The sequence below is a fragment of the Parasteatoda tepidariorum genome, chromosome 7 (assembly GCF_982258835.1).
Source record: "Parasteatoda tepidariorum strain Cologne lab strain chromosome 7, Ptep-v5.0, whole genome shotgun sequence".
NCBI lineage: Eukaryota > Metazoa > Arthropoda > Arachnida > Araneae > Theridiidae > Parasteatoda > Parasteatoda tepidariorum.
Genome location: NC_141761.1, coordinates 39683562 through 39708397, shown reverse-complemented (window position 1 = coordinate 39708397; position 24836 = coordinate 39683562). Strand labels below are relative to the sequence as shown.

The 24836-nt window shown below is 26.6% G+C and overlaps 1 long non-coding RNA gene across 1 annotated transcript; it reads right to left on the bottom strand.

Moving 5' to 3' along the window:
• Positions 1-747: 747 nt before the first annotated feature.
• Positions 748-21868, bottom strand: LOC147807030 (uncharacterized). The gene is made up of 13 exons (XR_015435465.1): positions 21823-21868; positions 21007-21027; positions 20545-20562; positions 15241-15255; positions 14170-14190; positions 12411-12428; positions 11111-11125; positions 9694-9708; positions 9131-9145; positions 6714-6728; positions 5309-5326; positions 3658-3672; positions 748-2569 (listed from the first exon to the last, which is right to left on the bottom strand). It is a non-coding gene; the product is annotated as an uncharacterized LOC147807030 (long non-coding RNA).
• Positions 21869-24836: the final 2968 nt, after the last annotated feature.

Sequence of the window (24836 nt, the reverse complement as noted above, 5' to 3'; positions counted from 1 at the left end):
AAAGTCGGCAGCTAATTTAAAAAGCCCTGGCCTGCACTAGGCTGTAGTGCTGAAGAAGAATTAGGCACACCTAAGGAAGAAACTCAGTTCCCTGCAGCTGAGAACATATTACAGTCCAGAGGGCTAATCTTTCTATCTCCTGACTGATAGTACGGAGGTTTTACTCAAAGTGTTGAGCCCACTGTATTTAATCCTCTCCCTCAACAAATGAAGAGTTTTCAGCTAACTGTACTCCCCAATTTGCGATCCCGAACAATTAGAATACGATACTCTTATTCACACACAGATGGAAGCATCATAAAGCTGTTTAATGTCTAGTATTTCACATCTCTAACGAATAACGAAACAACCAGATAAACGAACTAAACCAGTAATTTGATAAAACACAATTCAACGCGGTAATTGATGAGGCACAATTCAAAACCTTAACTGTAAAAAATATTCTTTACCATAAATTGTACAGTTAACTGGAGGGACAGACTGGTGCTGGTTACCGTAATTTTAGAAGGAGTATTCTAACAGTGTAAGACGAAAAAATCAAAGATACGTTCAATGTAAAACATGGTGTTAAGATGCTATGACAGGTTTATATAAAGCTTCTCAATTTGGTCACAAAAAAGGCCAATGACTGTAATTATGAAGGATCATCTAGTGTTCTAGTGCACACATCCAATGTTCATCTTTTAAAATGATATAATGTTCTAGAACAGTGTTTCCCAACCTTTTTTGTACCATGCCCCACCTAAGCCTTTCTGAAATTGTTATGCCCCCCTATGTAACATATACATAATTTTTAATAATAAAAAAATCGAATTGTTCACTTAAGAAACGTAGGAAATTGTTAGCGAAACAAAGTAAGAAAATTTTCTGAACATATAATGAAGAACTAAAATTCAAATTCGAAATAATTTTAACAAATATTTTTCTATAATAATTTAATATTTTAATTAAGTGAGATTCTTGCCCTTAATGCTTGCTGCACGTAGATTTTATCTTAGGTTCCAATTTGGTTAGCCTCAGTCTCAAATCTCCCCGTTTCGTTATATCTAGACGATTTTTTTTTACCAATAAAATCCTTTACAGCACTAAATCCACATTCAGCTAAATATGAAGATGGACAATAGTTTTCTTGCACATTTGATTGAATTTGGGTATTTGTTTTCTGTTTCCTCACGAAGCCATGCCATCACTCCTTTCATATTAAATAAGGTTTTAACTGCCTCATCATTTTGCATTTCTGCAAGTTCTTCTTCATATATTTGATATATCAGACAAATCCACTAACATGGACTGCAACATCCATGTTGGAAAATAAATTTGTTTTAAATCAGAATATCTTTCTTTCAAATCAGCCGATAGAATTTTCAGATGATAGACAATAACAAGTAAAGGGGTATCATTTACTTCACATTTTTGGAGTCAATGAAACTGTTCAAAGTTTTTGTTGTTAATATATTTCTGACATAACTCAATAAGGGTAATGAAGCCATATATCTTCGCTTTTGCACCAACAAGGTTTTATTTGCTCCTTGAAGTTTCTTATTTAATATATTCAGTTTTTCAAAGATATTGACTAAATAACTCACAAATGCTTTACCATTGACTGTAAAAAAATACTTCATTTCAGGTTTGTCACTTAAAAAATCCCTCAGTCACATAATATTTATTGACCGCAATTATTTAAGAATTTGCTTTTTTCTTTCGATTTTGTCACCGAAATCTCACATTGCATTTAAATGGCCCAGGGCAAAAGGTTTAAACTCATGCCAAGTCCATTTTTGAATTGCCCCCCTTTGCAATTAAATTGCCCCCCTTTGCAATTAAATTGCCCCCCGGTGGGGCGTGGGCCCCACGTTGGGAAACACTGTTCTAGAAAGTAAAACATTTTTATTTCTGCTTCTAAAAGAATTGGTGACCCAATATTTCAAATTTTAATTATTTGAAGCATTTTTTTAAAGAATTGGTAATTATAATTTGATCATTAAATTGGTTAAAAATACATAAGAAATAGTGAAATAGTCGTAAACTCGTAAAAGTAATAAGATTGAGTTGAGAAAATTTTTTGAGACTGCTATTCTGCCTTTAAAAGTTGTAATTAGCCTCAAACTAGGCCGAATACAACGGGAAAAAAAATTATAGTGGAAGGAAATGATTTCATTCATAATCTATGTCGTGAGCAAAGATCAATATCTAGACATTCTGATAGTATTTGTTTTCAAAGAGTATACTTTTTTTTAATAAACCGAGTCGTTATGCGCACCTTCTTACCATTATATACTTCTCTTATCAATTTTAGATAAATTTTAAATTTTCAAATTTGCACATTTAGAATCCTTTATATTTACATTTTTCTAAATTATTCAGGTCTTCTTTTATTTTTTTAAAAAAAAAAACAATTTTCCGGACTTATATTTTCCTTTCGCTTTATGTTCTAAAATTTAAGTACTAGATGCAAAATACAATTATACTTTCTATTTTTGTACTTTGAATTCAATACTTGTTCTAAAAAAATAATAATTTTTCTTTTGATAGTACAAAACAATTTACTTACCCCCAAGAGCATTAGCAACTAAATGTGATTATATTAAAATAAATATTAATGACTAAACTTAATTGTTTCAAATTACTTATAGAGCAAAAACTAATAAGTTTCTAAAACGAATGAATCAAACTTTTAAATTTTAACATTTTCATTATCATATTTGAAAGAATAAAAAAACTTATGTAATTAGCTGGGTTATTTACCATTTTCGTTTTATTTAATCCAAGCTAATAAATTAAAATTAAACTTGAGATAAATTTTTAATATTAGTAAGAAAAAAGTGTATAGTGCAGTTTTGAAATTTAAACAATTTATGACAAATCGATGAATATCGAAAAATCCAAATCGAGGCAAGCCATTCAGTTGATCGATATAAATAGTTGATATTAAGTAAACTCGCATTAGCCTATTAACAATTTTCATACATGATACAGTTTATTTTTATTGTACAAAATTATAGTCTATTACTTATTATGCATTACAATGCGAATATTTTTACAATCTGCAAAAGACACATTTACAAAATATATCCTCTATACTATCTCATACGGAAGTCAGTATAATAGTTCTTGCATTTATTTCATTATTCTTGTGTTATTCTAAATGTTGTTCAGATTAAATATTCACTTTTGAGGAAACATTTTTAATTCATACGTAGAAAAAAAAAACTTAAACTGCGAATCAAAACCCATTCACGAAGATTTCTCTGAATTACGTGTGATACTGATTAGTCAGAAAAAGCAAATTTTGTGTCAAGAATTCCTCAAGTAAGCATACATTACCCAACAAAAATCATATTTGAATTTATTAATGTGATAAAAATTTCCTATAATAATAATACTAATAATAATAATGATAATAATAATAATAATCAATCACAAAAAAATAAAACAATTTTAAAAATGTTAGTATTATGACTAAAATGGGACTTCTGTGTTAATGCTTAAATATGGGGCACACATAGTTGTTATTTCATTTAAATTAACAGTTAAATATAATGAACCGCTCTTCAAAATTGTTTATGAAGTAAATATTACCAAAGTCTGTATTGCTTTAATGCAAAAATTTATCATAATGAGAATACATAATACTATAAAACATAAAACAAAACTTACCATCAGATGTTGCAGCTGAAAATTAGAAAGAATATATGGATTTTGTAAACTGGTTTGCATGTTAAAAAGGTTAAAAGAAAAAAAATAATGAAAAATATATATATTTGATGTTAATAAACCTTTGCTTTTTGTCCTACTAAAAATGTATGTAGCTTCATATCAATCTCAATTTTTTTTTAAATGGATTTAGTTATTCATGAATTAAACTTTAATTATCTTACATAAAATTTCCTTATGAGCTTCACTTCAAAAACAACTTCAAATCTTTTTGCTTAATTATTTCAAACGGTATCGATACAAAAGAAGAAGAACAATTACTTGCCTCATTTCGCTTTTGAACAAAAATATGAGTCACTAAAAATTAAATTTAAAAATACTTGTTCAATATTTTCTGATTAAATTTTCTTTTATTTCGAAATTATCGCATTTTGGAACAAGAAATATAATTTTTTGAAATGTTACATTTGTTTTAAAAGTCATACTTATTTTATAAACTCATGAAGCAAAAATTGAAAACTGAATTCTTAAAAATAGGAATTTGCTTAATTATGAATTCATTTAATTTTTAGACCAATTAATCTTCGAATTTTTTTCATATAAATAAACCTTATGCTTTTTTCTCTTTTAATTGTACAATTTCTGAATGATTTGATGCTCTTGAATTGAAAATACTGTAAATAAGCATAATTTAAAAATTCCAAGAAATAAAGACTCATTATTTAAAACTTTTAAGAATTAAAAAAAAAATTCTCAATCACTCTTTCGAAATTTCAGTAATGATTATAAAATATGAATTAAGGTAAACTGACTCCATAAGTGAAATCACTGGATTATAAAAGTAGCCATTTTTTGAAATCTAACTTGCAAAAACGGAAACTTTATAATATAATTACAATTGAATTTTATAAGTTTATAATCCCTGTTTTCAAAAATCATCTTGTCTGAGTAATCATATTTCGAAATCATAATTTTCTTTCCTGAACAGTTGGAATATTTATTTTCCAAAATTTTATAAGCAATGACAAGTTTTATTCTCCCTATTACGAACAAAAGTGAGGATTTTCGTGAGGTGTAATTTAATCCAAATAAAAACGATTTACGAATTAAGAAAAATTATGGAATAATTCTCCATATTCAATGCCAATTTATCAATGATCATCTCTTATTTAGTAAGGTAAATCTGTTCTTAATAGAAAAGAAAATTGCTTGATAATTTCATAGGGACTTAATTGCAAAGAAAAGAATATTGAAAATAGCAAAAAACTTTAAAAACTTTTAAACCATGTTGAATTATTTTTGAGATCTGCTAATCAGAAATTTTTTTAAAAACATTTCCGTTATTAATAAGATTGTGACTAAAATTTGATTAATATATCAAATGTATACTCAGTACATTTGAAATATGCATGCAGGATTCTATTTAGCTTTAAGTGTGATTGTAATATTTAACCTTGATTTTTATCTCACGTGTACATGTTCAGGCAAGTAAAATCAACAATTTTTTTAAACTAAATTCTCCTCATTTTTTTACATGTACATAATGTCATAAATTTTATAAAATCAAATTTTCTCAGAACAGACGTGTTCTGAGATGCACGGCGAGCATCTCAGAACATATCCATAGATTAAATAAAAATCATATATTACTCACCGTCAACTCCTTTGTCAACTGTAAATAAAGAAAGGGAATATTTGCTTTTATTTTATTCAGCTAGAGTACAAAGTAACAATAAATAATGATCTAAATAGTCTTAAAGCTTTGTCTAATAATTCAGAGGAATTAAGCTGCTTCCGAAACATTATTTCGAAAAAAAAATCAGAACTCACAAAAAAAAATTTTTTCAAAAATTGTGAAAACATAATTATTAGTATAATATGGATTTTTTATTGAATTTTACACAAATAGTAAACATTTCTCCTATGAACTAATGCAGATTTACCTGTGTTTTATTTTTGAAAAATAAACCTTTTCCAAATTTTGATTATATTTATTAAACACCTACAATATGTGTTACTTAGAAAATAATACATATTTGAATACCTATACCTATTTGAATTATTGAAATCAGTTGTGTTTGGAGCATCAGAACATTGCCCAAGTTAAGTAATATATTTACAGTTAATAAGTTTTGTTCCTTGCAATCATTGTAAAGTATCTCAACTTTGTTATACATTTTGGCAAGAGAGTCATCTGTAAATAAAAATCTAGGAATTTATTCCTTATGAAAGCAAATAAGCTATTCTTGAAAATAAAATTTATTTGAGGGGGATGGACGCAATGACTTTAATCGTATATTTAACTTTCCCTTAATAAAATGAAATTTATAAATTTATATTTCTCCATCGAATTCAAACTGTAGCAGATTGCTACTTGCTGTCTTACTCGCTAACACTCAAACCCACTATCACAACAATAAAACACATTCAAAAAATTGTAATTCCCTAAATAACTCACTTACTATCTCTTTAACTCCATGGTTTTCTTACTTAATAGATGAGGAAGCAACCAGCTAACCCTCAAACTAACCAACTCATTCCTTTATTTGTTTTTTAAATCGTATGTTATTCAGGAATGCAAAAACACAAGTTTACTTTTTTACTTGGCAATTAAATGATGCTTTAGCTAATGAACATACTCTCAAACTATTTAGTTCATTCACCGTTTAAACCATCCCAGACTCAATTATAATTATTGTGCTTCTGAAAGTGGCGTAAATGAAATTGGTTATATTACAGGTCATAAAATAAAGATACTATTTGGTAAAACAAATTAAATATTTCGTACAAAAAAATAGTATCATTCGGTCAATATTAATGAAATACTTACAAGTTTTCTCAAAATCAGTTCGTTCAGATTATTTTTTATTGAATTATTTATTTTCGATGATTCTTTCATACTTGAAAAAAATATTTTAACCCCGTAAAAATTATTCCCATCTTTTGAAGTTAATTTTTTTAATTAAATATTTCACTTACATATATTTTTGAGATTGCGTGAGAATACCTGATAGTTATTACCTTTTTCAATTGTTATGAAGTATTAAAAACAAACTTACGGCCACCTACAGCTCCTGTTATACATAAAACAAATGAAACTGAGGGTTAAATTTTTTTTACACAAAATATTTTTCAATATTTTTAAACTGCACAGAATGATTTAATAGATTATAATATAGTGAAAAAGGGGCATTTTAGATAGAAACAAATAAAGATTATATAGTCAATGCCTTGAAACAAATGAGAAAGTTGAACGCTAAAAATTCAAAAAATAAACTAATAGTTGTTTTCTTCTCTACGCGTGTAGATTTTGCAATTTTAATTTATACTATGTTAAGTTTATCAAGATTTTTAAATATTTTAAAAGTTTCGTTAAAAAAATATTTTATTTGATTTAAAGTACACTACAAAGAAACCTTCGGTTACAAGTATTATACTCATAAACAAAAATTAATTAATCTATAAATACATATAAAATAATTTATGTGAAATGTATTTCGTTAAATCGCATTATTGCATTTTCTTAGTCAAAAAAAAATTCACTAAGATCTGACTTTTAGTGTTACTGAATTTCCGTTACAGTTAATTGAATTAATAATATTTTATAAAATTTTATGAGCCCTTGTTATATTCTATAATTTCCAAATCGACTCGCAAGGCAGATAACGCACAATTTGAAAAAACATTTACGTGACATTTTATCTGGAGTTTGTAAATATACTCTCCTTGCCATAAATATTAGTCCAAACGCATTTTTTCCTAAAGTAAGTGATAATTTTTCTACTTTCTTATATTAAAGTTGGGCTTGTGTATGTAAAATTTCGCTTCCTTTTGACAGCTCTTACTAGATGCCTTAATTTTTATGGCGAAAAGTGTATACATATTTTTGTCGGTTATTCTATTACTATGTCATCTCAGTGTTATATCTTAAGTGCACATACAGGCAAGGAATTCTTTTAAGTGTTATACAGGCAAGGAATTCTTATTTGAAGGCAATTTTTAATTTTATGACTTTTGATAGGTTGTAAGGCATGATTTCATTGATTACCAAGCAGCAAATTACTTTTGCATTTGATTGAAAAATTAATTGCTACTTCCAATGATCTGGATTCTTTTCTTTTTTTATCACTTTTCTGTCTTTTTTTCATATTTTAATTCATGCATTTTAAATACAATGTAATCACGAGACTCGAATTTCAAACTAGAGTTAGTTTTGATTAACGACGAACCCATTATAAATCCGCATTGCTTTCCTATCCTTTTTTTCGGTGATCTTCACATGATTTTTCAAACTTTAGCATAATGATATTGTGACACCCAACTATTAAGTCGTTATTCTGTGTCGCTTTCTGATCATTTTCTCGGCAGAAATTTTACCTGATTTTTGTTTATACGATATTTTTTGCATTGTCATCCGAATTTCATTATTTCTAAATTAAAGTTAATTCAACACCCGATTTCGAAGCTGAATATATATGAATGCTTTAACTTTAATCGACATCATTTTGCGAGCATATATTCGGCAGTTATTTTAGGTTTCATGGGTTTTTTTTCATCTGGTTTTTAAAATAACACGACATTTTTAATACTTTATTACAAGACATGAGCTTCAAATTTGAACAATCACAATTTGATGCGCTGAATTCATGACTATGTCATCACAAATAAAAGTCCTTTTCTAGTCATTTTTTTGGGTTTTGTTACTGTTAATTGTCTTACTAATGGTTTAGCAATTTGCACATCCTAATTCAAATCTCAATATTTTAAATCCGATGATGTTATTTCCGGTTTGTTTGGAATCACACAATTGAGTATTTAAAATTTTATGAATGGATAGATATTTAATATTTACCATTCAGCGATCGTTTTATTGTAATAAATCACACATTAATAATTCTGTTGAATTTTATGAATCACATAATGTAAAATGCTCGTATTTTCACTGATTTAGCTAGCTAAATTTTTTACTTTGGTTATTTACATACTTTACTACTGATTTTGAAAAATTAAATCATGCCTTTTAAACACATTGCACTCGGTTATTGGAAACTGATCTGACTTTGAATAAATGTAGAATTTAAACGGGGTATGAAAATATCACAGCCTTATTTTTGATTTAAATTAATTATTTGTTACCAATTTTTACTGGTACTTTTACTCATAAAAAAGCCGTATGTTTCAATTGCAGAAAATTACAAATTAATTCATAAACTCTTAAGACAATATAAATGAAGTGTTCTAATATTTTTTGAAAATTACATTTCCTTAAAAAACTATTAATAAAAAAACCATGCTTCTATATATTTTTTACTATGATATTATACAAGAATATGATATGAGTATTTCAAAAGTGTTTCATGATTGTGGTTGTACTTTAAAAAAAGGGAATTAATTGTCTCGTTTCACCACTTAGAATGACCAAACATAAAATTATATTTTTTTATTCAAAATATAATAATAACACAAATAAGTTTACCAGTAATTCCTTGGGCTGAAAATATCATGTGAAATATTTATTAATGTAAATTACTTTTTTGCTTTTGACTTTTAAAATTATTTATACTAAAAAACTATTTTCCAACTAAGCTAAATCTGTATATTAGTTAATTAAAAAGTAAATTTTCTCTTTTTTATCACCGTAACATATCAATGATTTATTTTGTTATTTTCTGAATTAAATGTATCCAAGACATACGTTTAAACATTTCCCTTATTTTTCTATTAAAAGATGCGCGGATTACTATTAAATATTGGAAAAAATATTAAGAAATAATTCAAGTAGACTTCGCAAAACAATATTTTATTCATTTGAATTAATCTGAAGCATTGGCATGTATAAAACAAACATTTTCGGTTAAGAAAAATAATGTTAAGAAAAAAAAGCTTATATTTTGCAAGGACATATGTTTTGTACTTAGATAACATATATTTAATATTCAAAATCCATAATTAAATAGTTTAAATATATTGTAATTTTAAACTTCCTGAAAAAATTGCTGATTTTTCACTTTATATAAATACAGAAAGCTTTTTACTTACACTTGCAACTATCCCCTAAATTAAAAAAAATGAAGCACTAAGAAATTAACAGAACAGTGCAGTACAGAAACAATGAGAAATTAATCAATTCGTATTTCAACTGCTATTTCCTGCGATATATTTTATTGAAAAAATATATCTCTTCAATCAAATTTTTCATTTAAAATTATTTTTATATCGGTTTTGAGAGTAACACAGATGATTTATTTTAATTTAAGAAATCTCGTTATTTTTACTAGAAAAACTTTCCTAATTGTATTTATAAAAAGCACACATTAATTAATGTTAAAATTTTCGGTCCCTTAGCGTGGCCTGTAATTGTCAATATTGTCTTTCTCATCCTTGTGAAGCTGTAACAGCTGAAGTAGTTCGTTTCCTTCCCCCTAAATTTCGGTGGTGAATGTGGCAGGAATATAGCTGCCATATAAAAGTGTTCTGAAGGATATCTTTGGATCATCTCTACTTACCTTGAGTATCTTTATTGGTAACTTGCATGTTTTTGTGTAAATACCTGAAAAATGTTTATAGAGTGATGCAATACAACCCTCAGGCGCGATAACTACGGGTGCATGCTAGTTTGGACAGGAACCATTCGTCTCCAGACGAGCAGACGGGAACCGTTCCGTGGGAAACGTTTCTCCCCAGCACAGCACAGCTTCACTGTTTATAGTAACTCTCAGGAAGAATAAATTTTCCACGTTATTGATTTGTTAAACCTTTGTAATCACAAAATTCAAAGGAGGGTAATCCAATCATCATTTTTGGGAAAAATAGTCAGGGACAATAATAGGTGCTTAATATGTGATACGTTCACAGCTTACATTCTTAAAATGTGTTAATACTATGACACAATCTGATACCTTTTCTAGATTTAACAAATTTTTCAACCTTTTTCTTCAAAAAAACTGTGGAGCTTTCGAAATTTGAAAATTTGGCCTATCCCTAGTGAATTACGCCGGCCGCATGAAAATTTGATAATATAATAGTAATAAATATCGTATTAATTGTTATGTTCCAATTTTCATTTTAAAGAGAGTGTCTCATATTGATAAAATTTTTTCTTACATTTTTAGTTTAATATCATTTATTGAAATACGTTTGAAATACTTAAATACGATTTATTGAATACGAAAAGCTCTCAAAGTTAGTATTTAAAGTTTGGTAATAATTTTAAGAACTATTGTAGACGTTAAAATATGTTCAAGCATGATTTAAGAATATTACAAATTTTAACTGGGATCAATAGAACATATTACATTAAATATATGGAAAAATGTTCCAGTACACTAAATTACTACTTAAAAAAACAATTAATTGTATCAAGCTTATTTAACTATTCCAAATTTATTGAGTACATGGACTTAAATCAATAAAACCGTAAAGTTTTCAACAATTTATTTATCAATCATTAACTTACGACCATCCTTTCCTCCTGTATAAAAAAGGAAAAGCATATTTTAAAATGAGTTCAAATTCCTAATTTTCCTTTAAACTAAAAATATGTATAAATTTTTTTAAAATTGAAAAAAGTGAAATTTTTTGAGCTTGAATGTGCGTTGGAATTAAGGTTTTTTTTTTAAAAAAAATTAAAATATGCTCAAAATTTTGCTCCTTATTTCTCCCAAAATGTCGAAGAACAAAATCGATGGAAAGGCTAATTTAAGCGTTCTAGAATATTTTAAATTTATTGTTACTTTTTTAAGATTATTGGTATATGTCGTGGATAACACGTCGGAAATTTTTTTCCACTTTGCGAACCACACGCAGATGCGTATCCCTTATTTATAACTTTTTTTCAATTTTGATTAAAAGTAAATGCAATGATTGAATGTAACAATATATATATATATATATATATATATATATATATATATATATATATATATATATATATATATATATATATATATATATATATATATATATATATATATATATATATATATATATATATATATATATATATATATATATATATATATATATATATATATATATACTTATATATATATATATATATATATATATATGTATATATATATATATATATATATATACACATATATATATTTTCTTACAAACAAAGATCACAATATGTTGGGATATTAATTAATGAACCCTACAAAATTGCTAAATTGTATGTAAAAATAAAAGAATGCATAAAATATTACTCGTATCTCAAATTTCAACTGAAAGTCATCAAATTTACCTACTGACACATAATAGTTGTATAAAATGACGCAAGGGTAATTTTTTTTAAAATTTAGCAGTGATAAAACAAGTCATTGGTGCTATAATTTTTTTATTTATTCGAAAAACTAATTTTAGATGCTCCTAAAACACAGCAAAAAGTTTAGCAATCTTATATCAACAATACAATATTTAACGAGTTTTTAAATCATTATAGGTAATTTCTCCAAGCTTTAACATTGAGAGAGAAATTTAAAACATATTGAGACGCAAGGAGTAAAGTAAAAGATAAAGTAGAAATTGAAAATTCAAGGGGATACAAATAAGACCAAAATTATCTATATAATTGGGAAATATGTGAAATATACAATACTTATTAAACTTTAATTACCAAATACAAAACACCTTTTTCTTCTTAAAATTTTTCACAAAAATAATTTTTAAGGGATTTTTAACATTTCGTTTCCCTTTGAATAACAAAGCATAAACAAATTATTTGGAAATAAATGATAGTATTTGATTCATACCACGTCGACGACCTCGTCCTGTTTTGGGAGAGATGAAAAAGAAGACATTCAAATTATTTAAATAACTCATGAAAAAATAACAGATTTCTTAATAATTTAGTTAAACTTAGAAAAATGAACCCAGTAACATGTAACTTAGAAAAGTTACTTCATTCTGAAAATGTACGCAACCAAGCATGCACTTGAACATGAATAGGTTGGATTAGCAGATAATCCATTGAATAAAAAAAAATTGAATTAGAATACAATCCGATTTAAAGCAGACATTTAAACGGAACTGTCTTAAAAGGGCATCATAATATGCCATTTACAATTAAAATGTAAATGGTGTTTAAAGCTCATTTAAATTATAATGTTCTCTTCTGTCATTTAAAATGAATTACATGGATAATGTTTCATATATTATCTACATTTTTTCAAATGTCATATTCTGGTGCCGATAATCTTTACAATAATAATAATCGCACAACGTAACATTGCATCATAAGTAAACAAATTAAACATATCGTCAGTTTAACCAAGAGACGTTTCCTGATTCTTTTCTACTCAATGTAACATAAATGATTCAGTTAGTCCATCAAAAATTTTGAGTTTGTCTCACTACTTTATGCAGGAATTTATTTGATTCCTGAATTATGCTAAATTATAAGGTTGCAAAGTTCGTCAGTGACAGCTGCAAATACGCTATGAATTTTCTGATCAATAAAAATTATAAAACAGATATTATCATAGCCCTTTTAAATTATTAAAAGAAATAATATAAACAAGAAAATTAAAATGAAAGTTTCTTTTTATAATCGTAATGAACTCAATAGTTTTCTGATAAGGATTTTTCTTAATATTCTGCTTAAAATCCGTGAGTAAAAGATAATATTAAATATTTTCTAACCTTTTTCTTAAATTTTTCTGTAGAAAATAGAAAACGGCGAAGAGGTTATGGAGAGCTGTAGTTACGGTCGGCAATATACAGTGCACTCGTATGAAACAATTATACAAATTAATTTAAATTTTTAATAGCAAATTAATCATAACAAACCAAGTTGCAAAAAGGTAGGTAAAATGAAGTTTTTAAGGATTTATGCATACTATAAAAATTTATTTTCTCACATTTTTCAAAATGAATGCAGATAACTTGTTTTGTTTCAAAAAGATGGGTAAAATAGAGTTTTTAAGGGTATATGCATACTATGAAAAAAAAATTTCTAACTTTTTCAAAATGTATGCATGCAGATAACTTATTTTTATATGCAAATTGTTTAGCATCATTCTCGTTTTGAATAGTTCAGTATTATACTTTTGAACCAAATGAGATGTTAAACATATCTCATTATTAAAGTATTACACATATTCAAGTGTCAATGTTTTCCAGAAGGTTAATAGCTTGTCTAAAAATAAATATTTGAATAAAAATATCTGTTAGAATTTTTTTTAAATAAAGTATCTTGAAACAAATAAAGAAAAATGAGAAAAAAGTTCAGTTGAAATTTCTAAATTTAACGTTTTGGAAAAGGTTATTCGCCAAATCAAAAGTTATTTACAAAACCAATATATATTTAACTTAATATAAGTAAATTTTTTTCAGCGATGTAACTATTTTAATTTAAATCACATAGTATAAAAAAGGAGTTTTAAAGTATTTACTTACAATTCAAAATATAAGTTGTGATTAAATTTTCAAACATTTTCTTTTCTTTGTATTAATAATTAACTATTTAATTATAAGTAAATGTATTGAACTATGCTTAAATAATATGCTTACCTGGCTTTCCTCTGCCTTTGTCTTGTTTATGAAAAAATTAAGAATATATATTAGTTAAGAGACAATATATATATATATATATATATATATATATATATATATATATATATATATATATATATGAGAATATAAATTTCATTGCAAAAAATTCCCCCCAGATGTTGGTTTTTTAATCGTATAACTAAACGAGTTAAAAGTAACTGGTTTAAATTTTCTTGTGCTTTTTCATAAAACTTCACAAAACTAACTAAAAAAGTCTTCTTAGATTATTTATATTATTTATTGAAAATATTAAAGGATCACATATTAGTTTTAAAATTTGAATACACAACTAAATTTAGTATAACTCTTTTTGTTTTTACAAGCGCCAAAACTCAATTTCTTTTATAAATAATAATAATGGTAAAATGAAGAACAATGTGAAATCACTACTCTTAGTTTATAATTTACATATGATACCAAAAATAATACGCATTATTTGATGTTTATATTGATGATGATATTACAATAATAATACAAAATATTGCATAGATTGGCAAATCACTACTGTTGAGAGCATGATTTAATTCCTGAAAATATTTACTTTTACGAAAATTGATGATTTGTCGTATAACCTAATCTTATCATGATCTTCCTTCACTTTCTTTATTTTAATTACGAAATTTTGAATGCGTAATTTATTTAATCACTCGATTATTTGTTTAAAACTCCTCATATGTATATTGATTTGCTTTATTTACTACGAAGGTATTTATGAAGATAATTACTTTGCAATTTTGCTTCTATCATTTAGTTTGGTTTAAATGAAAATGCATTTCCTTACTTAAAAAAACACTGCATAAAATTTTTTTTTACACATGAAAGAAACAAAACAATTTCCTTACAATATTTGAAAGAGTAAATTATGAGATTTTCTTTAAAACCAAATATAATGCTCATATTATTAATATTTGATTATACACTTATTGTTAATTTGATTAAAAAAATCGAATTAACAAAAATTGTTTCATAAAAAATTAAGAATTAAATTGCTGACAGATATTTCATTTTCAAAGAAAAAATTTTACTCACCATCACCACCCGCAGCTAATTATGTTAACACAAAGTGTTTATTTTTCATGTATTTATATATTCTTTCACAACATTTCAAGATAGTAGAGAAACACTAATTTATGTTGCAAAAAAAGTACAAATATTTAGTTTATTAAGCAATACACATAAATTTCACCTCTAAATAAAATACTTCATTAAAAAGCAAATAAAAATTTATTTTATATTTGTTAAAAATTTTAGTTGTAAAAATAAACTATGCAAGGAAATAAAACCACATCCTTCATTATTTAAATCAATATCCGCAAATCTATTCATTATTTAAATCAATATTCACCTGTAAGTTTAATGTTCAATTTTCTATTTCAAACTAAATAAATTTAAAAATTAAAGTTGAAATAGTTTCAAAAGTTTCAATAATTTTAATTTAAGGAGAAAATTGTTATATGCTCCGCAAAATCAAAGTATTTTTTTTAAATTTTGGACATATTTATAAAGTAAGAAAATATTTTTAAAATTGGAAGTTATATTTTCGAGAGCGTTTTTTAATCAAATTAATTGAAACTGGCAATCATTCTGCGAAACATTACATAAACTTAATTTAATTTTCCTACTAAACAATTAGTTATTTTTAAAATAAAGAAGAATATAATAAATAAAATAAAATTTTAATGAGAACTTGTAAAATGTTGGAAACCATGTTCGAAAGTTTCTAAACAATCGCATTGGACAAGTTTTCGCAATTAATATGTTCTTAATTCAATAAAATATCATTTAATTAGAAATTTCAAGTTAATAAGGAGATGAGTCTATAATTCCCGAAGCCATTATGGCCCATATCACAGTCCGTTTACTGGCTCTACGAATGGCAAGCATATTCAGATGGATGCAAATTTTACCTATTGTTTGGCTAGGCTGGTTAGGAACAGAACGGCTCGCTACCTTCACTACTCTTATTCAAGCTTATTTTAGTTGCGTGTCTCATCACTCACTTTTTCCCCTATATTCGTAAATTCTCCAGATATTGTCGACCTGTTAAATCCTTTTTTCATGGTAATTTTGTAAATTAAATAGCCTAAACGTCGGGCATTTGTTATTCATTCACCTCCAAAGCGTATAAATTAAAAGATATACCAAATTGCCAAATGAAATAAGTAGCTGCTATTAATGTGCCTAAATAAAGAACAGCTCTACATTTACATCAATTCCTAATTCCGTCTGACGATTCGCATATTTAATTTCCAAGATCATTGGAACACTCGAGGTTTCCAGTTAGTCCGTGTCTCAAAGTATACAGAGAATTTTAAAATAAGCGGGATAAAACTAGATATCTGAGGACAGAAAAGGATAAATAACCATAAAAGAGTATTTTATCCTTAGAGGATGCACGTACAATTGTATACAGTGAGGCGTATAGTAAATTAAGATGGGAACAAAGCATTAGGTGTAATTCGCATCCTGCTGAACAGGGGTATGCATCATAAATTAATGCAGTAAATTGACTATAACACACATTTTAACATATGGGATGCGGTAGCCATAGATCCAACTCGTTACTAATACGCTCTCCCTTATTTAATGGCACTATGATTCTAAGTCCTTTCAGTATATATAAATAAACAGTTTCAGCAAAATTCTGGCAATAAAATATTTACTACATTATGTTCCACGATTAAACAAAGGAATTTAAGTGAAGCACAAAAACAAAATAGTGCTATTATTATTGGTAAGAATTTATAATTCTCTCTCATTAAATTTAATCGTGATTGATTATTTATTCAGTGAAAATAACTTATGTTTGTCTGTTTTTGTACATTTTATTATGGAAATAATTAAGCAAAAGATATATCTTTAAATATGTAACATAGATTCATTATTGAGGATTGATGTTTACCCCCTTTTCAATGTTGTCGTTGTTGTTGTTGCTAGAACATTAAAAAATGGAAAATCCTTAGTTTCAATTCTTTAAAGTACGACCTCGAAAATCCGGACTTCTGAAATCCGGAAATCTCTAAAATCCGGACTCATACGTCCAGTTCCTCAGAGAAAATTTTCAAAAGAAAAAATTTAAAAAAAATCGCTTAAAATGAAAATTTTAATGCAAAACCACAACTCTTCTCCAACAATGAAGCAGTAAATGAAGAGGTAGAGGTGGGGAATGAATGAAAGCTCATAGCTGGTAAGGAAATTCCAGTCATTCTTATCAGCTCTGTATGGATAACAAAGAATATAAAGGGGAATCCCCCTCCTCCTGAAGGGGAATCACCTCAGAAGGAGGAATTCTTCCATCTCCTTGATTTTCCCCCTTGTGATGAAAGAAAACTGGTTCTTTCTTAACCTTGAAGCTTAGGAAGCGAGCGGGGACAAGTTCTTTCATCCCCCAACAAAAAAAGGATTAGTATCAGCTGGTACAGTCTAGTCTAGAAGCATCTGTTTCGGTTAAAATTCAGCTAGTTGAAATTCAGCTCGCGTTTTAAGCCTATATTTTTAGTTTTAATTGCTAATGTTATGTTATCTAAACGATCGATTGCGGGGAAAAATGTCGAAAGTTTGATTTTTAATGTATTTTATTTATTATTTAAAGAGTATATTTATGTTAAAATTGACGTCGGAGGTCTACACACGCGTGATTAATCGCGAAATCGGCCTGGCGAATTCGAAACTTCGATAATTCTATCAATTCAAGTAAGGTATCTAAAATCCGGAAATTTCGGAAATCCGGACCTTCCAAACAGTCCGGATTTTCGAGGTTGCACGTATTATGAAATTAATTTATTTTTTAATCTGATAAAAAAACGTAAGTCACATTGTAAATTATTTTAACTTGTTTTTGAAATCAGTGATTATTTCTGCTTGTTCTGCCAGTTTTGAAATACCCATTAAAAAAGGATTTTCAATATTTTATGCTTGTATATTTCCAATAGTTTAAATCATCCCTAAGCATATGAGTACTTACGCAAGAAAAATAGAATATATAAACAATACCACTTTTAGCTAGCATATAGTAGGATAATCATCTATACTCTGAAAAGAAAGCATAATTTAATATGATACATTGTCTAATTTAAAATATTTATTTTATAATTGTAAGGAAAAAGTAAGGCGAATAAAAATTTTCAAATTGTGCGAAAGAAACAAATAGTTTTAAAGATGCATTTATTTTTATAGTAATTTTTCATTTATTTGCTCACTGACAAGTAATTCTTACAAATATATTTATCATAATACTCTACAACTCAAATAACGGCAACACAAATGTATAACACACCACTTATTAAGTGGCTGGTCTAATACATAAATGTCACAGATGATAGCGGAACCATATGATTTTTGGATAGTAACGACTTTCAAACAATGATTATTAAAATTTCATGACATTCTGATTATTATTTCAGAAGTTAACAAGTGGTTTTAGTGAACCTAGCGTGCCTTGCTGTCGTGTTAACGTGACTCGCACAGTTGGTCGGCTAGCATACAGATCTGCAGCACGAAGGTGGTTTCGGACAGTTTATGTCGAAACTGTGGTGCCAGTAGCCGAACGAAGGTGTTGTTGAAAAAGAGTGGCATTCATATTTCGGTATTTCCGAGCCGTAAGCGTTAAATAATGGTTTTCATTGAGCGTTGTTGCACGTCTGCTCCCTTGTCCTGTTCTACAGTCTGCACTTCCAGTCTCCAAAAAAGGTTCCAGATACTAGAAATTACACTTTAGGAAACTCCAATGGTTTCTGTTACTTTGGCTTGTACTTGACCCCCTCTGACCGACAATCAACTCTCCAAGTTTCTGATTCGGTTAAATGACTTTGTTGAGGCACTTATCGAAAGAACGTGCTTAATGAATGTCGATCTGTCTTTTTCACTTTGTCTTACATTAAGTTGAAAGCCAAATCAAATTCGCTCCAGCTAAAGCGTTATCTTCAACGAATAAACTCAAATTTTGCCTACCGCGAAATTTGAAAGCAAGAAAAATTTGCATTCATGATTCTCTTCCATTTCATGCAAGAAATTTATTCTACAGTTATTTTATATATGACTTACAAAAGCCTTTAATTGTTTTGAGCAGTGTATTTGGCGATTTAGAGCTATTTTGTGGGGGAAATGGTTTTTCTCTGCTTTTCATCCTAATCGTAAGTGGATTAAAACCACTATTTCTAATTTTTGGCTATACCATGCAGTTTTGTTTTTTGTACGATACCTCTATCTTTGTTCAAATGATTTTATAATTTCCTAATTACTTTCCCTACTTGCTTTTATTTTTAAGCAATTATATTATGGTTTTTAACAATGCATAAACAAAATTGTACTTCGACTTCATTATCAAATTGATAATCTGCCTGATTATTATATTTCTTTGGATATAGATTATTACATTTTGTACAGATAGTTATTATATTTCTTTAATTGTTTTTTACAAGTTAAGTTGCTAGACATTTTTATATGGGTGGGCCCTTAGAGTTTTGAGCGTTTTCGCATTTAAATATTATTTCAATAGGTAAGATTTTTTCTAAAAATACAGTTTATAGTTTTTCTTTACGCAGAGAAACTAGAGCTCAGAGGGCACAAAGCTTACATGTCTCAGGTTCGAATCCCAGCATGAGCTGGTCATACGAATAATCTTATCAGTTCATAATGCTGATATGGTTATTTCATGGAATGTTTCGTTAAAATATCAGAATTTGGTGAAATATCAGAGTTTGTTAAAATAACAATACTTCAATACTTATCTGTTTAAAAAAACAGACGTCTTTTTTTTAATCAGAGTATTTTTCTGTGAAATAAACGATTTTATACAGGCTCACCAGCTGACAGTTTTCTGCATAAATTTAAGATTTTTTTAAATTGCGTGCAGGTAGTAGAATTTAAAATTAAAAAACTTAGAATATTAAACTCACTCGCAAATAAAGAGCTGATGAACAGAAATTTCGCGTGTATATATATATATATATATATATATATATATATATATATATATATATATATATATATATATAGAGAGAGAGAGAGAGAGAGAGAGATGGTTAGATATATAGATAGATATTGGAAGTTTCAGCGTTGCAGCATAAATGTTCATTAGCCCAAGTTTGAAATATGAGAGTAACTAGGTAATTCATTCGACATTCTTAAAAATTCACAAACAATGTGTGAAATCTTACTATTGTCTTTCATTGCTAGTTATTTGTAAGTATTCTGTAGAGTGCAGGATCCAATACATGAAGGAGACAATATACATAATAATAAGTAAGCATTGAGTTGAATACAAATAACTATCATATACCACATATAAAAAGTTTATATTTGAGTAGAAAAAACCTATCCAATACTTACTACGTATCTTGAAACGATGTACTGAAATTTTAATAGTCAAATTTAAGTTTATTTCAATCTTATTACTTTGCTTAGATACAAACGTTAATCAACACTAATATATGTTTTTAAAAAAAAACTATTTGTATGAGCATTAATTTTATTAAAGGCTCAAGAAATCTAATTAAAGGCCCATTTGTGTGCAATAACTAAGAACATGTTTTGAAAAAAACTATTTGAATGAGTATTAATTTTATTAAAGGCTCAAGAAATCTAATTAAAGGCCCATTTGTGTGCAGTAACTAAGAACATGTTTTAAAAAAATCAATTTGTATGAGTATTAATTTTATTAAAGGCTCAAGAAATCTAATTAAAGGCCCATTTGTGTGTAATAACTAAGATCATTTTTGTTTTCGAAACTATTTATATATTTAACTGTTAAAAAACTATTTAACGTAATAAAGAGAATTCATTATTTTTTATTACCTCTTGTGACTAACTTCGATGCTGAAAAAAATAACAAAAAATTATGCAATTAATTATGATTATAAAATATTCATGCTGATTAAATATTATGTAATATAAAATTGAGCATGCCTTCAAAATATTCTTGAACTTGATAATTTATCTGCTATATAGTTTATTTTCCTCTCGAAATTAGAAGATAAAGAATGTGTGGAATAAAAAATATACTAGAGTTGTATAGTAATTGTTATAAAAAGCTGATTTATTTGACTACATTTTTTTTATTTATTTTATTTATTTTCACGCAATCCTAATGATGGTAAAGTTTAAACAAAATGCCGTATGTTGAATGACATATGTTGTCAATTTTTGGAAAATCAACATAAAGAATATTAATCAAATTTTTTTTTAAATTTTTTTTGAGAGTTAAATAATTTAATTTTTTTAAATTTTCTCTTTTTAGCTCAGTTTTTATCATTTACTAAAACGTTAAAAAATGTTCCATTATTTTTCGTTTTCGAATTTACATTTGCATTTGAACCACTATATATTTAAGTGAACATTATTTTGCTTGTATGTTTGACATTTTTTCATTGAATGTTTTTCATCTTTTAAGCATGATATTGAATCATTTCACGAATTAAATTTCTTTTAAAAATATATATAGCAGAAATACTATTCGTTCTTTATTTCTAAGACAATAAAGTAAAAGCATATAAATTTTTTTTAATATCAACTTTTTAAGTAGCACTAATGCATACAGTAAGTTTCAATAAGGAATTAAAATAAATAAAGTTTATATATTTATATTTTTATCATGAAACTACTCATACTTACTGACTTTGTGAACTAAAATTAAAAGAGTCATTAAAATTTCCAAATGTAGCAAGTATATTAATTATTCATTTTATTTTTATTTTTATTACTTATTAAATTTATGTTTTGTGTATTTATGTTACGCTTCAATTATTATAAATTGTCTTATTAAATTTGTCTGAATGGTTTTGATCATTCTATTTTGTTTTCAATTATTTTTTTTTCATTTTATTATTATTGTATACAACTGGGCATTAGAAAATTTATAAAAAAAAAAACAATAAGAGGGCACAAAATATATTCATTTGAAGTTTTAGATACACTGTAAGAATGTCTGGACTGTATTAAGGCATATCAACCCTCAAATGTAGTGCATTTTCAATGTGTTCTCAAGTTGAACTCAAATTATCATACTTCAAACTAATTCGTTTCAGATTACGTCTTTTGCTATTTAAATACTTATATATTTCTAAGTTTAATTGTATGATTGCAGATTCTCCTTTTTCAATTCCTACTATTAGTTCATACTCTCCCTGTATCTTGGTCAAATTCTCAATCGTTGATAAAATACTTTTTATTAATCCACTCAAGATCAAATACATTTTTTTCGAACTTGTAGCGGCTGGCACTTGATGATAATACAGTTTTTTCAAGCATTAATTCACAATTAAATCGGGAGGAGTGCGAAACGAAATGGAATTTTCTGATTGGTTAAGCGTTAGTCATTGTTTTAAATTCAGTTTATTACATATTTTAAAGATAACATCAGAGATAATTTCTAACTTATAGATTTTTTTTGAACAACAAAAATAGTTTATTGCGCACATTCAAATATTTAATTATTTTACATTCGCTGCGTCAGATAAATTCAATAAAGAACATTACGTGGCAGCAAGCAAAGTCCACTTCACCAAATTTATATTTTTATAGTTACCTGATACAACGACACTTTTTTTTTGAATTTCTATTATTAGTTCACACTCTCCTTATGTATATAATATATATATATATATATATATATATATATATATATATATATATATATATATATATATATATATATATATATATATATATATATATATATATATATATATATATATATATATATATATATATATATATATATATATATATATATATATATATATATATATATATATATATATATATATATATATATATATATATATATATATATGTATATATATATATATATATATATATATATATATATATATATATATATATATATATATATATATATATATATATATATATATATATGTATATATATATATATATATATATCCAATCTTGTTCAAATACATTTCTTTGAACTTGTAGATGATGACACTTGATGTTAATACAGTTTTTTCAAAATATTAATTCATTAATTAAATGTAATTAGTTAGTGGGAGAATTTTCTTTAATTATTAAATAAAAAGTAACTAAAATAAAAAATTTCTTTGCTGACCTAAGAAAGAATTGATTTTAAATATTTTTTTTTACATTACTTGTCTTAATTAGGTAGTCTAACGATGTGACTTGTCATTTATGCGAATGTCGTTAACTTTATTTACATTTTTATTTAATTTATGCGAATTTTATTTTTATTTGGAAATTATATTTGAAACAAGTAATTCAAAGAATTTCGTATATGCGCAATTATAAATTTCAGTGTTTTGATTCACAACAGTTATAAGTCCTAAGCATGAGTTCTAACATAAAGTCGTAAATTGAGAAAAATACAAGGAAAAATGCCGGAAAAGAAAGAAAAAAAGATCAGCTGGCTTAATTATGCTAATAAAACGCATTTCTTTCCGGTGTTAGCAACGAAGCATTCCTGAAATTAAAATATAGCTCTAATTTTTTTATAGAACCTGCATAAATAAATTAATATAAATAAGACAAACATATTGAACTCTTTCTTTGTTGTTAAGAACTGCTCACTTTCAAACGTTCATGTTTTCTAACTTACGGCTCAGTTTATTTCAGCTTTGCATTTTCAAGAGGAGGAAATAATTTTCTTTGAGAAACATGCACAGTGTACCAAAAAAGGCAAAAAGGAAAGGACCCTCCTGACTGACTTTTGCTTTAATGACTGGATCTTCATGTTCTGGGACTCATTTTTAATGGTTGGAGGTGGTGAAATCAAATTTGCTAATTAATAAGTGCAGACATCTTATCTTAAGTTACGAAATCCGACACAAAAACGTACTTCCTCTGAATAAAGACACCTCTTTTTTCGACCGGTTCGTATTTCTGACCTCCGAAATAAAGGTAGTAGCCACAATCTGGGAAATGTAAATTTTATTTTTTACATATTTTGCTACACCTTGAGAACTTTTTAAGTGCATTAAATAATTTTTTACACTCATTTATAAAATTCGTGTATCTAAAGATAATTCAGTGCAAAAAATATATATTAATAAATATTTATTATTTTAATTACGAATAGTCGAGAAATTTTTTAATGGTAAAGTTTGCAATGATTTGTATCATTTTAAAGATCGCAGTTTCATACAGTGAAATGCAAAATTTGAGCGAAATCGGTAGATTAGTTTCCAAGAAATCGAATTTTAAAAGTATGACTTTTTCGAAATTCGATTTCTCAGGTTTCAACTGATTTTGCTTAAATTTGTATTTTGCTACGTAAATTTATATTTTTTAAGATGATGAGAAAAATTTTATACTTTACAATTGAAAAATTTTTCGATGGCTTTAAAAAAAAAATTATAAATATTCACAAAAATTTTTTATTAGGTGGAATTATCTTTGAACAGAAGAGTTTTATAATTTTATGCAAAAAAATTTCCATCAGCTTAAGAACGTTTTGATATAAAGTGAAATACGCAAAAGGTTAAATTAACAATAAGGGTCTAAACTTTGGAAAGCTCTCCTGATTACGACTTTAAACGACTTAAAACTCCTCGTGCACCACAAAGTAAAGCATGTGGCTTACAGTTGAAAGTAAAAAACAAAAGAAGAAAAATTTACAAATTTACATTAAAAACAAAATTCCGCAATTGATT